The sequence below is a fragment of the Globicephala melas genome, chromosome 1 (genome assembly GCF_963455315.2).
Source record: "Globicephala melas chromosome 1, mGloMel1.2, whole genome shotgun sequence".
NCBI lineage: Eukaryota > Metazoa > Chordata > Mammalia > Artiodactyla > Delphinidae > Globicephala > Globicephala melas.
This window is the reverse complement of record NC_083314.1, coordinates 181,908,964-181,923,101: the sequence shown is the minus strand read 5'-3', so window position 1 is coordinate 181,923,101 and position 14,138 is coordinate 181,908,964.

Below are 14,138 nucleotides of genomic sequence, written 5' to 3'. Positions count from 1 at the left end.
TAGTATGAAACGTTAATCTAGCATTTGGAATGTCACCAGATCTCATTATTATTACTTTTTAAAAATAGACTATTGGTTACAGCAGTTTTGGGTGCACAGCAAAACTGAGCAGAAAGTATAGGAAGGCCATGTGCCCCCTGACGCTTCACATGCACAGCCTCCTCCACCATCAGCATCCCTCACCGGAGTGGTACCTTTGTTACAATCGATGCACACACACCACACTGATGCATCATAATCACCCAAAGTCCATAGTTTATATTAGAGTTCACTCTTGGCATTGGATAAATGTATATAAAGATATGTATCTACCATTACAGTAGCACATAGAGAGGTTTTACTGCCCTCAAAACCTCTGTGCTCTGCCCATTGAGAGCATTTTTTTTTTAGTTTTAAATTTGATGATCTAAATATGAGTTAAAATCCAAAAATTTTAAAAAGCACAAGAATCCAAGTGTTTAATTTAAATGTAATGGTTGTTAAAAATCATTAATATTTGTACTTAAAGCATATAATATTAAATGTTAAATGTTAACATTCATATTAAGATTTCATTAATTCAGAACAGGTGTCTGAAATTTACCTTTGTAGTAGCCATGAAAAAAATCTGTCTGCTAAGTATGTTAAATAGTTTAAATGCCTGAGAAGCTTTCAGCCGAGGGACAGCACCAACTATTACCAATCCCCTGCCACTGGAACTTAGCTTAAATTAAGTAAACCAACAATAATAACAAAGGACAGAAAAATTTCTGAAAAATCTCTAAGTATTAGGGAAACAAAATTTCTAGTATTTCTTAATTACACACATTTCTAAATAACCCAGGAGTCAAAGAAGAAATCATAGTGGGAATTAGAAAATATTTTGAACCAAATGAAAATGAAAACACAGTATATCAAAATTTGTGTCATGGGGACTTCCCTGATGGTCCAGTGGTTAAGAATCTGCCTTCCAATGCAGGGGATGCAGGTTCAATCCCTGGCTAGGGAACTAGGATCCCACATGTTGCGGGGCAACTAAGTCTGCGTGCTCTAGAGCACATGTGCCACAACTGGAGAGCCCTCATGCCACAACTACTGAGCCTGCATGCTGCAGCAAAATCCAGCGTGCAGCAATGCAACCAAATAAATATATAAATATATAAATAAATAAATATATTTTTTAAAAAATTTGTGTCATGCAGCCAAAGCAGTGCTTAGAGGGAAGCTTATAGCATTAAATACATATATTAGAAAAGAAGTGTCTAAAATTCATGATCTAAGCTTCCACCTTAAGAGACTAGAAAAAGACAAGCAAATTGAACCAAACATAAGCATAAGTAAAGAGAAGAGTGGAGGCTAGATGAAATAGAAAATGGTAAACAACAGAGAAAAACCAATGGAGCCAATAGCTGGTTCTTTGAAAAGGTTAATTAAGTTGATAAACCCCTAGCCAGAATGATCAAGATTAAAAAAAGGGGGGAAAGCACAAATTACCAATATCAGGAATGACATTACCATGGATCCTACAGGTAATAAAAGGATTATAAGAGAATATTTTGAACAATTTAAGGCCAAGAAATTTGATAACTTATGAAACAGATATTCTTTGAAAGATACAGGTTACTGAAACTGACTCAGGCAGAAACAGAAAAATCTTATATTGATTAAATAAATTAAATTTGTAATTTTAAAACTTCTGACAAAGAAGACACTGGGCCCAGAAGACTTCATTAAAGAATTCTATCAGGGCTTCCCTGGTGGCGCAGTGGTTAAGAATCTGCCTGCCAATGCAGGGGACATGGGTTCGATCCTTGGTCCAGGAAGATCCCACATGCTGCGAGGCAACTAAGCCCGTGCACCACAACTACTGAGCCTGTGCTCTAGACCCCATGGGTCACAACTACTGAAGCCCATGGACTCAGAGACCGGGCTCTGCAACAAGAGAAGCCACTGCAGTGAGAAGCCTGTGCACCACAATGAAAACCCAATTCAGCCAAAAATAAATAATAATTAAAAAAGAAACAGATGAGTTAATTGGGTAGGAAACACTTGAAAAAAAAAAAGAATTCTATCAAATATTTGACAGAAATAATTCCCCTCCTACACAAACTTTTGGAAAATAGAAGGAGAAGTAACACTTTCCAACTCATTTTATCAGGCTAGGATTACCCTGATACTTAAACCAGAAAAAATTATTATAAATAAAGAAAACCATAAACAAATATTCCTTATTAACATAGAGGCAAAATCCTTAACAATACATTAACAAATCTCTCTTTCAATATATATAAATATATACTGAGAGGAAGAGAGACAGAGAGGATAATATACAGGGAGGATATATACCAAATGGGCTTTGTACCAGAAATTTAAGATTGGTTTAATTTTCAAAACCAACAAATATGACTCATAGAATAAAGGAGTAAAACTATGTGATATCTATGTTGGTGGTCCCCAAACCACCTTCAGATTCAATGATTCTTGAGGACTTGTGGTTCGGCATATAGTCATACTCATGGTTAAGATTTATTGCAGTGAAAAGATATAAACCAAAGTCAGCAATGAGGTGAAATCTGGAAGAGACCAGGTGTAAGCTTCCAAAAGTCCTCTCTCTGTGCTTAATTCCTGTAGCAACGTGTAGTCACAGCATGCTGTTCACTGGAGAAGCTCAGGAGAGACTCTACCCAGTGTTTTTCTTGGGGGACTAGTCACATAGGCAGTCTACTTGGCACATACCAAAATTCCAGACTTCCAGAACAAAAGCAGGTGTTCAGAATAAACCACATTGCTTGTACAAAGAGTTTAGGCACAGTGAACCACTCACCAGTTCGGGGAACAGTGGGAAACTTCCCAAAACCTATGTCTCAGGTTGCAGCCAAAGGCTAGCCTTGCAAACAGGCCTTTCAAAGGACAGCAGTCTCAGCCTGCCATGTTAACCCTTTTGTTACATGTATCTCCACAAATGGAGCCCACACACACACCCCAAAGAAAATTTTGGACAAAATTTAGTACCTATTCATAACTGGTGGCAAACTGAGAATATAAAAGAGCTACCTCAATGTAATAAAGGACGTCCACAGAAAACTAGTGCTAACAATACCTTTCATGATGAGACACAGAATGCTTTTTCCCTGAGACTGGGAAAAAGGTGGGGATGTCCACTCTCACCTTTCCTATTCAACACTGTACTGTGCAATAAAGCAAGAAAAAGAAATTAAAAGTATACACATTGCAAAGATGCAAAACTTTTTATTCATGGACAACATAATCTTGTACATAGAAAATCCCAAGAAATCTACAAAAAAAAGTGTCATTAGATATAATTGAGGTTAGTAAGGTTATAGGATTCAAGGTCCATATACAAAAATTAATTGGATTTCTATATACAATACTTACAATGTACAATTGAAAATTCAAATGAAAAATGCCATTTACAATAGCTTCTAAAATCATGAAGTACTCAGCGATAATCTTAATATGTATGAGACCAGCACACAGAAAATTCCAAAATATTACTATAAGAAATTTTTAAAGATATAAATATATAGGTAGACCATGTGCATGGATGGGAAGACTCAATTTAAAAAAATGTCAATTATCTCCAAATTGATTTATAGATTCACTGCAATCCTAAAAAATTCCAGCAGGTTTTTGTAGAAATCGGCAAACTGATCCTAAAATTTATATGGAAATGCAAAGAACCTAGAAAAGCCAAAAAGATTTTGAAAGTAAGGAGCAAAGATGGGAGACTCACATTATTTGATTTCAGGATGTAATATTCAGCTACAATAATCAGTGTGGTATCGGTATAAAGATTGACACATAGATTAATGGAACAGTATAGAGTACTAAAAATAGACTCACACATATTTAGTCAATTGACTTTTGACAAAGGATAATTCAGTTGGGAGAAAAGAGGCTCTTCTCAACAAGTTGTGCAGGAAAAACTGGGTATCCACATGGAAAATAGGAACCTTGATGTTTACCTTATGTCCTACACAAAATTAAAGGATATGATCAAAATGGATCATGGCCCTTAATATAAAACTTGTAGATGAATATATAGGAGAAAAATCTTTGAAACCTTGGGATAGGCAAAAATTTCTTAACTGGGACACAAAAACATGAACTATAAAAAAACTAAAAAATGGGCTCTATTGGGACTTCCCTGGTGGCACAGTGGTTAAGAATCCGCCTGCCAGTGCAGGGGACACAGGTTTGAGCTCTGGTCCAGGAAGATCCCACATGCCACGGAGCAACTAAACCTGTGCACCACAACTATTGAGTCCAAGTGCCACAACTACTGAAGCCCACATGCCTAGAGCCCATGCTCTGCAACAAGAGAAGCCACCGCAATGGGAAGCCCAAGCACTGCAACAAAGAGTAGCTCCCATTTGCTGCAACTAGAGAAAGCCCATGTGCAGCAGCGAAGACCCAACACAGCCAAAAATAAAATAAATAAATAAATTTATATTAAAAAAAAGTAATCACTGACCTGGAGACAGTATTTACAATACAATAAGCATGTGAACACACGCTCAACATCATTAGGCATCAGGGAAACACAAAGTAAAACCACACACATCCACTGGAATGGCTAAAATTTAAGAGCATGATAATACCAGTGTGGACGAGACTGTGGAGCAATTGGAGCTCTCATATACTGCTGGTCCAACCACTTTGGAAAACAGCTTGTCAGCTTCTTATAAAGTTATATGTATGATTCAATTCCACTCTCAGTTACTTATCCAAGATAAATGAAAACATAGGTCTACACAAAAACTTGTACACAAATGATCGTAGCATCTTTATTCATAATAATTGCCAAAGAACTAGAAATAACCAAAATGTCCATCCACGGGTGAATGGATAAATAAATTGTGACATCTCCAAGCAATGAAATATTATTTTGCAATACAAAGGAAGAAATTAATGATTCACATGGACGAATTTCTAAAAACACGCTGGGTGAAGGGAGCCAGATGCAAGAGTATCTACTGTATGATTCTATTCATATGACATTCTAGGAAGGACAAACTGAGTCTAGAAAGCAGGTCTCTGGTTGCCTTGGGTCAAGCGTGTTTGGTCCAGATTTACTGGGAAGGGACACAAGAGAAGCTTTTAGGGTGATGGAAATGATCTGTATCTTAATTGTGATGGTGGTTACATGGCTGTATTATACATTTGTCAATACTCATCAAATTGTACATTTAAAGTGTATCTTTTTTTTTTTTTTTTGGCTGTGTTTTGTTTTCGTTTCTGCACGCGGGCTTTCTCTAGTTGCGGTGAGCGGCGGCTACTCTTCATTGCGGTGCGCAGGTTTCTCATTGTCATGGCTTCTCTTGTTGCGGAGCACGGGCTCTAGGCGCACAGGCTTCAGTAGCTGTGGCACGTGGGCTCAGTAGTTGTGGCTTGTGGGCTCTAGAGCTCAGGCTCAGTAGTTGTGGCGCACGGGCTTAGTTGCTCCGCGGCATGTGGGATCTTCCCGGGCCAGGGCTCGAACCCGTGTCCCTTGCATTAGCAGGTAGATTCTTAACCACTATGCCACCAGGGAAGCCGTAAAGTGTATCTATTTTATTTTATGTAAATTCTTCTTCAGTAAAGTTGCATTTAAATCTCCAGGACTCTCTATTCATTTTGCAAAACTGAAGCGCTTTGCCCTTAAACAACAGCTCCTCATTTCCCCTCCCCGACTCCTGGCAACCACCATTCTACTTTCTGTCTCTATAAGGCACCTCCTATTTATTAGCGGAATCCTACAGTATTAGAGTGACTTCTTAAAAGCACATGGAACCTCCTCTTTGCCACATGGCTATTTGCCTGCAGACGTTCTGGTTTCTGCATTGACCATACTGTTTGTGGTCCCAGCTGCCACTCCTGTCATTTCTTGGTACCACCAACACAACTCTTATTCTACCATTGCCTTCTTGCAGTGGGGACATTTCCTCTTCGCCCAGAGTTTAAAACTGGCTGCAAAATTGAGAAACCCACGGGCTGGGAAGAAAAAACATCTTAGGTAAAGAAAATTCCTTTTAACAGAATGGTGTGTGTGTGTAGGGAAGGAAGTCCCTTCACTTAGGGAGGAGAAAGTCAGTAGGAATGAGACTAGGATATTGCCTGAGGCCCTCAAGGACACAGTGACCCCTACTTCCTGTGTCCGGTTGATCTGCCTTTTCTGACACACCTGGATATGCCTGAATTCACAGCTTGACGTGCAGCTAAGACACATGTGCCACAGGTAGATTTCATAGCAGCAAGTAATTATGGTTTGTATCGTCCGTATTGAGGTACAAAGACAACCGCCTCGTTAATTTTTTGAAGTCAGTAGTTATCAAGGAAGAATCTGTTGTTACTTCAATGTTTATCGAGGACCCTAATGTGCTAAGCATGTATTATGATTACCAAATGAGCACCATGGGGAAGTGATGTAGCCATGGTAACCTGAAAGTTCACAGTGATGGGAACCAGCTGCAAGGGCAGTCTGAGGGATTTGGGCAAATAGTAGGTGCGCACCATGAGGGTAAGTATATGATACATATATTTAAAGAAATATAATTTAAACCATTTTTAGGAGGAAGAAGCAGCTCAAGGTGTTATTATAACACGGGAAGAAGATCTACAAGTCATAGTTACCAAGTCAAACAGAATGCTGTGGGTCACCTGGAGGGATGCTGGAGATATGACAAATTATATTTGCATTATTCATTATTCATATTACATGAATACATGGTGAATGAATGAACAAATTTAGCCAATTACTTGTCTTTCTGGACCTCAGGACAAACACAAGAAATGGCCTTTCTATTTAAAATCGATACCTTTTCTTTTTCTCTGAACCAAGACTCTCAGACCATTTAGTCTATCTTCTTAATTTCATTTGTAGGCCATAATTAACTACTAAATGAATTATCTAGTCCGGTGGTAATAAACTGTTTTGCATGAGGTCAAGTCAGGGAAAAGGAAAATTGAGTGGGGGTGTGTGTGAGATTTTTTTCCCCCATTTAAAATCAAAACAGATTTGAGACCCATGGACTATATCAAGAATTTAGATTATCTTCTTGATTCAGTCATCAGGTATCCTTACGAAAAATGGAACTGTGTTGTAAAGACCTGGGCAAAGTTGGTATGTAGTAAAACGAAAGATTTTTTCTAATCTTTTATGCAGAAATTAGATCTTGGGCTGTGTGACAGCAAGAATTCGTCTATAGGCTCTACATCGCTGATATGGCCCTTTGTAGCTTAGGGTATTGACTCTGACTGTAACCGGTGAGACATACAGATTGTGTTCACCTCACACCTTCCACTCAAACAGCTGTGTAGCTTAAAATAAGACATTTAGTGACTGGTACAAGATATAATAATACTTTAGCCATATTGTGTATATATAGCTAACCATATGTATATAACCATAATATACACATGAAAATTACAGACATGCTGTACTAGAAGAATCATTTATTATTCATTCCAAGTACTGTGCATGCCATGTGCCAAACACGCACCCCAATAAAACTGATCAAGACAGGAAGAGAGAAGGTGCAAATAAACAATACTAAGACTGAATTGGGGCACATAAATACAGGTGGAGCAGAGCTTAAAATGGTAAGAGAATATTACAAACATCTTTAGGACCACAAATTGATAAATTCCTAGAAAAGTATAACTTACCAACAGTGACTCAGGAAGAAAAAGTAAACCTGACTGGTTCTAAACCCATTAAAGAAATTGAAACACAAGGCAAAATCTTCCTTCGAGGAAACGTCAAGCCCAGATGATTCTTTTTTTTTTTTTTTTTTTTTTTTTGCGGTACGCGGGCTATGGCCTCTCCCGTTGCGGCGCACAGGCTCCGGATGCGCAGGCTCAGCGGCCATGGCTCAGGGGCCCAGCCGCTCCGTGGCATGTGGGATCTTCCCAGACCGGGGCACGAACCCGTGTCCCCTGCATCGGCAGGCGGACTCTCAACCACTGCTCCACCAGGGAAGCCCCCAAGCCCAGATGATTCTGCATATAACTTTTACCAGGCATTCATGGAAGAAATAATTCCAACTTTGCACAAACTCTTCCAACTAATAGAGATGAAGGGAGCATGCCTTAACTAATTTATTGAAACTCGAATCAATTTGTATAGCCACGTTATGAAAACCAGACAAAAATGGTACAAGAGAGGAGAATTCGTAACCCATTTCACTCACAAATATAGCTATAAAAAGCAAAATATTAGCAAACAGAATCAAGGAATATATGAGAAAGATAAAGTTTATCCTGGAAAAAGCTGTTGTAACTTACCCCATCAGTTGATTAAAGGGAAAAAATGATGTGATTGCCCCCAATCAATGTAGAAAAGCAAATTATAAAATTTAATATTCATCCATGATTTAAAAAAATCTTTGACTGAGTAGACGAGAATATCCATAACTTAATGAAGACATTTATTAAAAAAACAAGCAAACAAACAAACGAAACTACAGCAAAACTTGGGACTTCCCTGGCAGTCCAGTGGTTGACTCTGCACTTCCACTGCAGTGGGTACAGGTTCTATCCCTGGTCCGGGAACTAAGATTCCTCACGCCCTGCACCTCAGCCCCGCACCCCCAAAAACTCACAAAACAAAACAAACTATGGCAAAACTCAAACTTAGTGGTGAAACATTAAAAGCGTTCTCTTTAAAATTAGGAACAATTCAAAGACACCAGGTCCTACCTCTTCTGATCCACGTGGTGATGGAGATGCTAATCAGGGCAGTAAGACAATAAAGAACTTTAAAGATTTGGAAAGGAAGAAGTAAAGCAGAAGCCATTCTGGATAAACAACAAGAGCCTATGGTATAGCACAGGGAAGCATATTCAATACCCTGTGATAAATCATAATGGAAAAGAATATGAAAAAGAATATATATATTATAACCGAGTCACTTTGCTGCACAGCAGAAATTAAACACAGCATTGTAAGTCAACTAACTTTAATAACATTTTTTTAAAAAGAAACCATTCAAGATGCATTTGACTGTCTTCTTAGAAAATCCTAAGGAATATACAGATACGTTAGTAAAGGGTTTTAGAAAAGTGGTGACGTAAACAAAATCCAAAGGTCATTTCTACAACGTTGTTGCACCCACGATAGTTAAAAACAGGTAATAAAAACAATTCTATTTGCAGTAGTACTTAGGAATAAGTATCATAAAAATGAGCAAGGCTTTTGTAGAGAACGTTATAAAATTTGCCCAACAGATACTAAAGACTTAAACAAATGGAGAGTTATAGCGTGCTTTCAAAGACATAACCTCCCTCTTTTTCTCTGCCAACTTTACTGAGATGTAACTGACATCTAGCATTGAGTAACTACAACATGTTGATTTGATACATGCTTATATTGCAATGTGGTTACCACTAAAGGAGTAGCTAACACCTTCATCATGTCACATAATTACCATTTCTCTTTTGTGGTGAGGACATACAAGATCTAGTCTCTTAGCAAATTTCAAGTATGTAGTCAGTATTGTTATCTGTAATCACAGTGCTCTACATTAGATCCCCAGATCTTATTCATTTTTAAAATAATTAATGAATTACATTTCTGGCTGTGTTGGGTCTTCGTTGCTGCGTGCAGGCTTTCTCTAGTTGAGGCGATCGGGGGCTACTCTTTGTTGCAGTGCGCTGGCTTCTCACTGCAATGGCTTCTCATGTTGCGGAGCACGGGCTCTAAGCGCGCGGGTTTCAGTAGCTGTGGCTCGCACGCTCTAGAGCGCAGGCTCAGTAGTTGTGGCGCACAGGCTTAGTTGTTCCACAGCATGTGGGATCTTCCCGGAGCAGGGATCGAACCAGTGTCCCCTGCATTGGCAGGCAGATTCTTATCCACTGTGCCACAGTGGATAAGCCCCCTTATTCATTTTCTAAGTGAAAGTTTGTACTGTTTGACCAACATCTTCCCATTTTCCCCACCCACCCCCCAGCCCCTGGTAACCACCATTCAACTTTCTGTTTTCATGATTTTGGCTTTTTAGATTCCACATATAAGTGACATCATATAGTATTTGTCTTTCTCCGTCTGACTTATTTCCATAACCTCTTAAACATATCAATTCTCCCCTGACTTATAGATTTAATGTTCTTCCAGTGAAAATTTCAAAACGGTGTTTTGTTTGGTTTGGTGGAATTTGGCAAACTGAACCTTTTGCTGGTTGTAAAATAGTACCTACAATAAGACTTCATTTTGTAAAAGGAAAATATGCACATTCACTGCACGCATAAACGCTCTGGAAAAAATTTCAGGTGGAGGGAGTATTCGTTTTCTATCGCTATATAACAAATTAGCACAGATCTAGCGGTCCAAAACAACACACTTACTGGCTCCTGGTTCTGTAGTTCAGAAGCCTGTCATGGTGTGGTTGAGTTTCCTGCTCAGGGTAACACGAGGCTGAAATCAAGATATGGACTGGGTTTAGTTCTTGTTTGGAGGCTCCACAGGAACATCTGCTTCTAAGCTCTTTCTTGTTGGCAAAATTCAGCTCCTTGGGGAGGTAGGACTGAGGCGCTGTTTCCTTGCTGACTATCAGCTGAGGGCTGTTCTTAGTACCTACAAGCTGCCCACATTCCTTGTCATGGGACCCACTCCTTCGAGCCAGCAATGGTGCAGTGAACCCTCCTTGTGCTTCAAATCTCTGACTTCCTTTTCTGTGACCAGACAGAGAAAACACTGCTTTTAAAGAGCTCATGTGATTAGGTCAGGCCCACCTGAATATTTTCCCTATTTTGAGGTTTGGTACCTTAATTACATCTGCAAATCCTCTTCCTGGCAGTACCTAGCGTTTGATTGAATAACTAGAAGAAGGTGTGTGTATGTACCAGGAGCCTGGAATTTTGGTGGGCGGGTTGCATCTTAGAATTCTGCCAACCACAGTGAGATTACAAATTTGTGTGTATGTGTACTTTTATATATTTTACAATTGTCTAATGTTTACTTTTTTTGGATTTAAAATTTCTTTATTACACATAATATTTGTTTTTATGTTCTTGGTATACAGCCTTACCAAATAAATTGTTTTTAAACCATAAATTGTTGAACATTATCAAATGCTTTCTCTATTTCTATTAAAATAATAGTATTATTTTCTCCATTAAACCATCAATATAGGGTTTCCCTGGTGGCGCAGTGGTTAAGAATCCACCTGCCAATGCAGGGGACATGGGTTTGAGCCCTGGTCTGGGAAGATCCCACATGCCGCGGAGCGACTAAGCCCATGCGCCACAACTACTAAACCTGTGCTCTAGAGCCCGTGAGCCTCAACTACTGAGCCCACATGCCACAGCTACTGAAGCCCGCGCACCTATAGCCCATGCTCTGCAACTGCAACAAGAGAAGACATGGCAGTGAAGAGCAGCCCCCGCTCGCCACAACTAGAGAAAGCCCGTGCACAGCAGCAAAGACCCAACACAGCCAAAAATAAATTAAAAATTTAGAAAAATCAATATAGTGAATTACATAGGTAGGTTTTCTGATGTTAAACCATCCTTACGTTCATGGAACACAGTGTTTCATTATTTAAATATTTTAACTATTAAATAAAATTTAAACAGGGCAGGGTCCCGGTTTCTCCTAAAGGAATAGACATAGCAATATCTTTGAGTTCTTCTGTAGGAACTAAGGTTCCCACCCAGATGGAGGATGGTAACTTCAGGCTGAGCACATGATTCTTGGAACACCCCTGTTACCTCACTACCAACCAATCAGAAGAAAGTCTGCACACAGTGAAGCTAAAGAAGACTCTGACCCCCTCCCCAAATGATTCTCCCTTTAAAAATGTTCATGGTCAAGCAGAATACTTGGAGTTGGTTTCTGGACACAAGTCTGCCATCTCCCCAGGTTACCAGCCTCCTGAATAAAGTAACTGTTCCTTACCCACCAACACTTGCCTCTCGAGTATTGGCTTTTGAACCACCAACAGCTAAACCTGAGTTCAGTAACGCTACCTGCCTACCTGCAGGAAGTTCTGTTTGACCTGTTTGTCACCAGGTTCCTCTCCCCGAGTTCACTTACTTGTATACAAATCCATCTGAGTCGGCCGTCAGGCGATGATTCCAGTCTTCACTTGATACATTCCTGCTGGGCACCTCCATCACTTTCCACACCCTTCCCGCAAGTTAGCAAAGACCAGGCTATTACTTTCAATAAAACTTTACCAAAACTTTGATTTAACAGGTGATACTAGGAAGCTTAAAACTGGGTGCAAGATAACACTGACTTGTAAAACCCGAGGCCCAAGCCTCGAGGTTTGGGTGTTCCGGCGTGTTCCGGAGTCAATGTCAATCACATTTTTTCTACCACTCCAGCACCAGCTGGGAGTCCTGCAATTCGATTCAGTTCAGACACTCTACTGCTTGGAGTTAATGCAGACGCCCCAGCTTCAGGGCTCAGTCCCACAGGACTGCCCCCACGTTAGAAGCCAGTGCAAGTCCTGGACCACCTGTAATTCTGACCAACTGGCTATAAATCAGGGGTCCCACTGCTGCAGAAAAGAAAGTGGGGCACGAGAGGACGGTCATGTTCCAAGTCTCAGGCGAGTCCCTAGGATGGCCGCCAAATGTGAGTTCTTGGCTTCGCACAGGAAAGAATTCAAGAGTGAGCCATCGTAAAGTGAAAGAAGGTTAGGTATTCAGGGAGATACACACTCCACAGACAGAGCGTGGGCCATCTCAGAAGGCGAGGGGCACCAGGCTACGGGGTTGTCGGTTTTTATAGGGGTGGGGAATTTCATAGGCTAACGAGTGTGAGGAGTATTCCAACTGTTTGGGGGAAGAGAAGGGAATTTCCAGGAATTAGGTCACTGCCCACTTGTTGGCCTTTTATGGTTGGCCTGTCATGGCGCCTGTGGGTGTGTCATTTAGCGTGCTGACGTGTTACAGTGAGCGTATACTGAGGCTCAAGGTCTAGTGGAAGTCGACTCATCTGCCATCTTGGACCTGGTTGGTTCTAACCTGTTTATGTTGTGTCCTCGACAGCTGTGTCATTCTTTTAAAGGTTGTGCCCTGCCCACTTCCTGTTCTCACTCCCACCCCCTCCTAAATTTTGATCACTTGCTAGAACGGCTGACAGAACTAGGGAAGACACTTCATTTATGCTTACAGTTTATTTTTTCCAGAGCTCAGGAACAGCTAAATGGAAGACATGCCTGGGGCAAGGCATGGGGAGGTGGGGGGCTGCTGGGAGCTGCCGTTGTCCTCTGTGGGCACACCCTTCTCCCAGCCCCTTCCTGAATTCACCAACTGGGAGGCTCATCAAAGCTTGTTGTTCAAGTTTTTATAGAGTTTAATCTTCAGCTCCCTCCCTTCCCCGACCACGCACACACTTTTTTGGATGTTGGTGGGTGGGGCTGAAAGTTCCAGCCCTCTAATCCTTCGGCTCTCTGGTGACCAGCCCCAATCAGAGGCGATCTAGGGCCCCACCCTGAGTCACCGCATTAGCATAAACTCAGGTGTGGTCAAAAGGGGCTCGTAGTGAATAACAAAAGACATTCCCATCACTCAGGAAATTCCAAGGGTTTCAGGAACTCTGTGCCAGAAACAAGGGGCAAAGACCAAATATATTTCATATGCTACCACAGGCGCCCTCCGGTACCTCTACTTATTCCACGGGCAGCCCCGTGTGGGATGACAAAGATGACACACTGGCTGGGTACTACGGCATCCTTTGAAGAAACGTTACATTTGAGATTTCAGAGAACGTAGTTAAGAAGTCATCACGGGAAGATCAGAAAGTTGTTGATTATCTCTACAGGCATTCAGCATTGGCTCACAGCCCTTTTGAATTCTAATTAGTTTTAAATATTAAAAATTTGAAGATTTCTTGTTTCTCTCAAAGCATAAGAAGGGACCACGATAATGGTGCATTGGCACCAGTTGTCTGGAGGTGAACAGGGCTGTCTTTTGGGGCAGACCTGTCCTCTCTTGCTCACCCCGGTCCCTTCCATGTCCCACAGCCCAGACCCCAGGAGGCTAACACCATCTACACATGCTTCTGTTTGAGTGACTCTAGGTTCATCAAGTGTTTCCCAAACTGAGGAGCATCTAAGGCAAAGGTGAGTTCAAGTTCCCACCTTTTGCAACACACGAAACTAACTGGTAGTCTCAAAATACCTTTGGTGTTCCTTTCCCGCAATAGTGAAC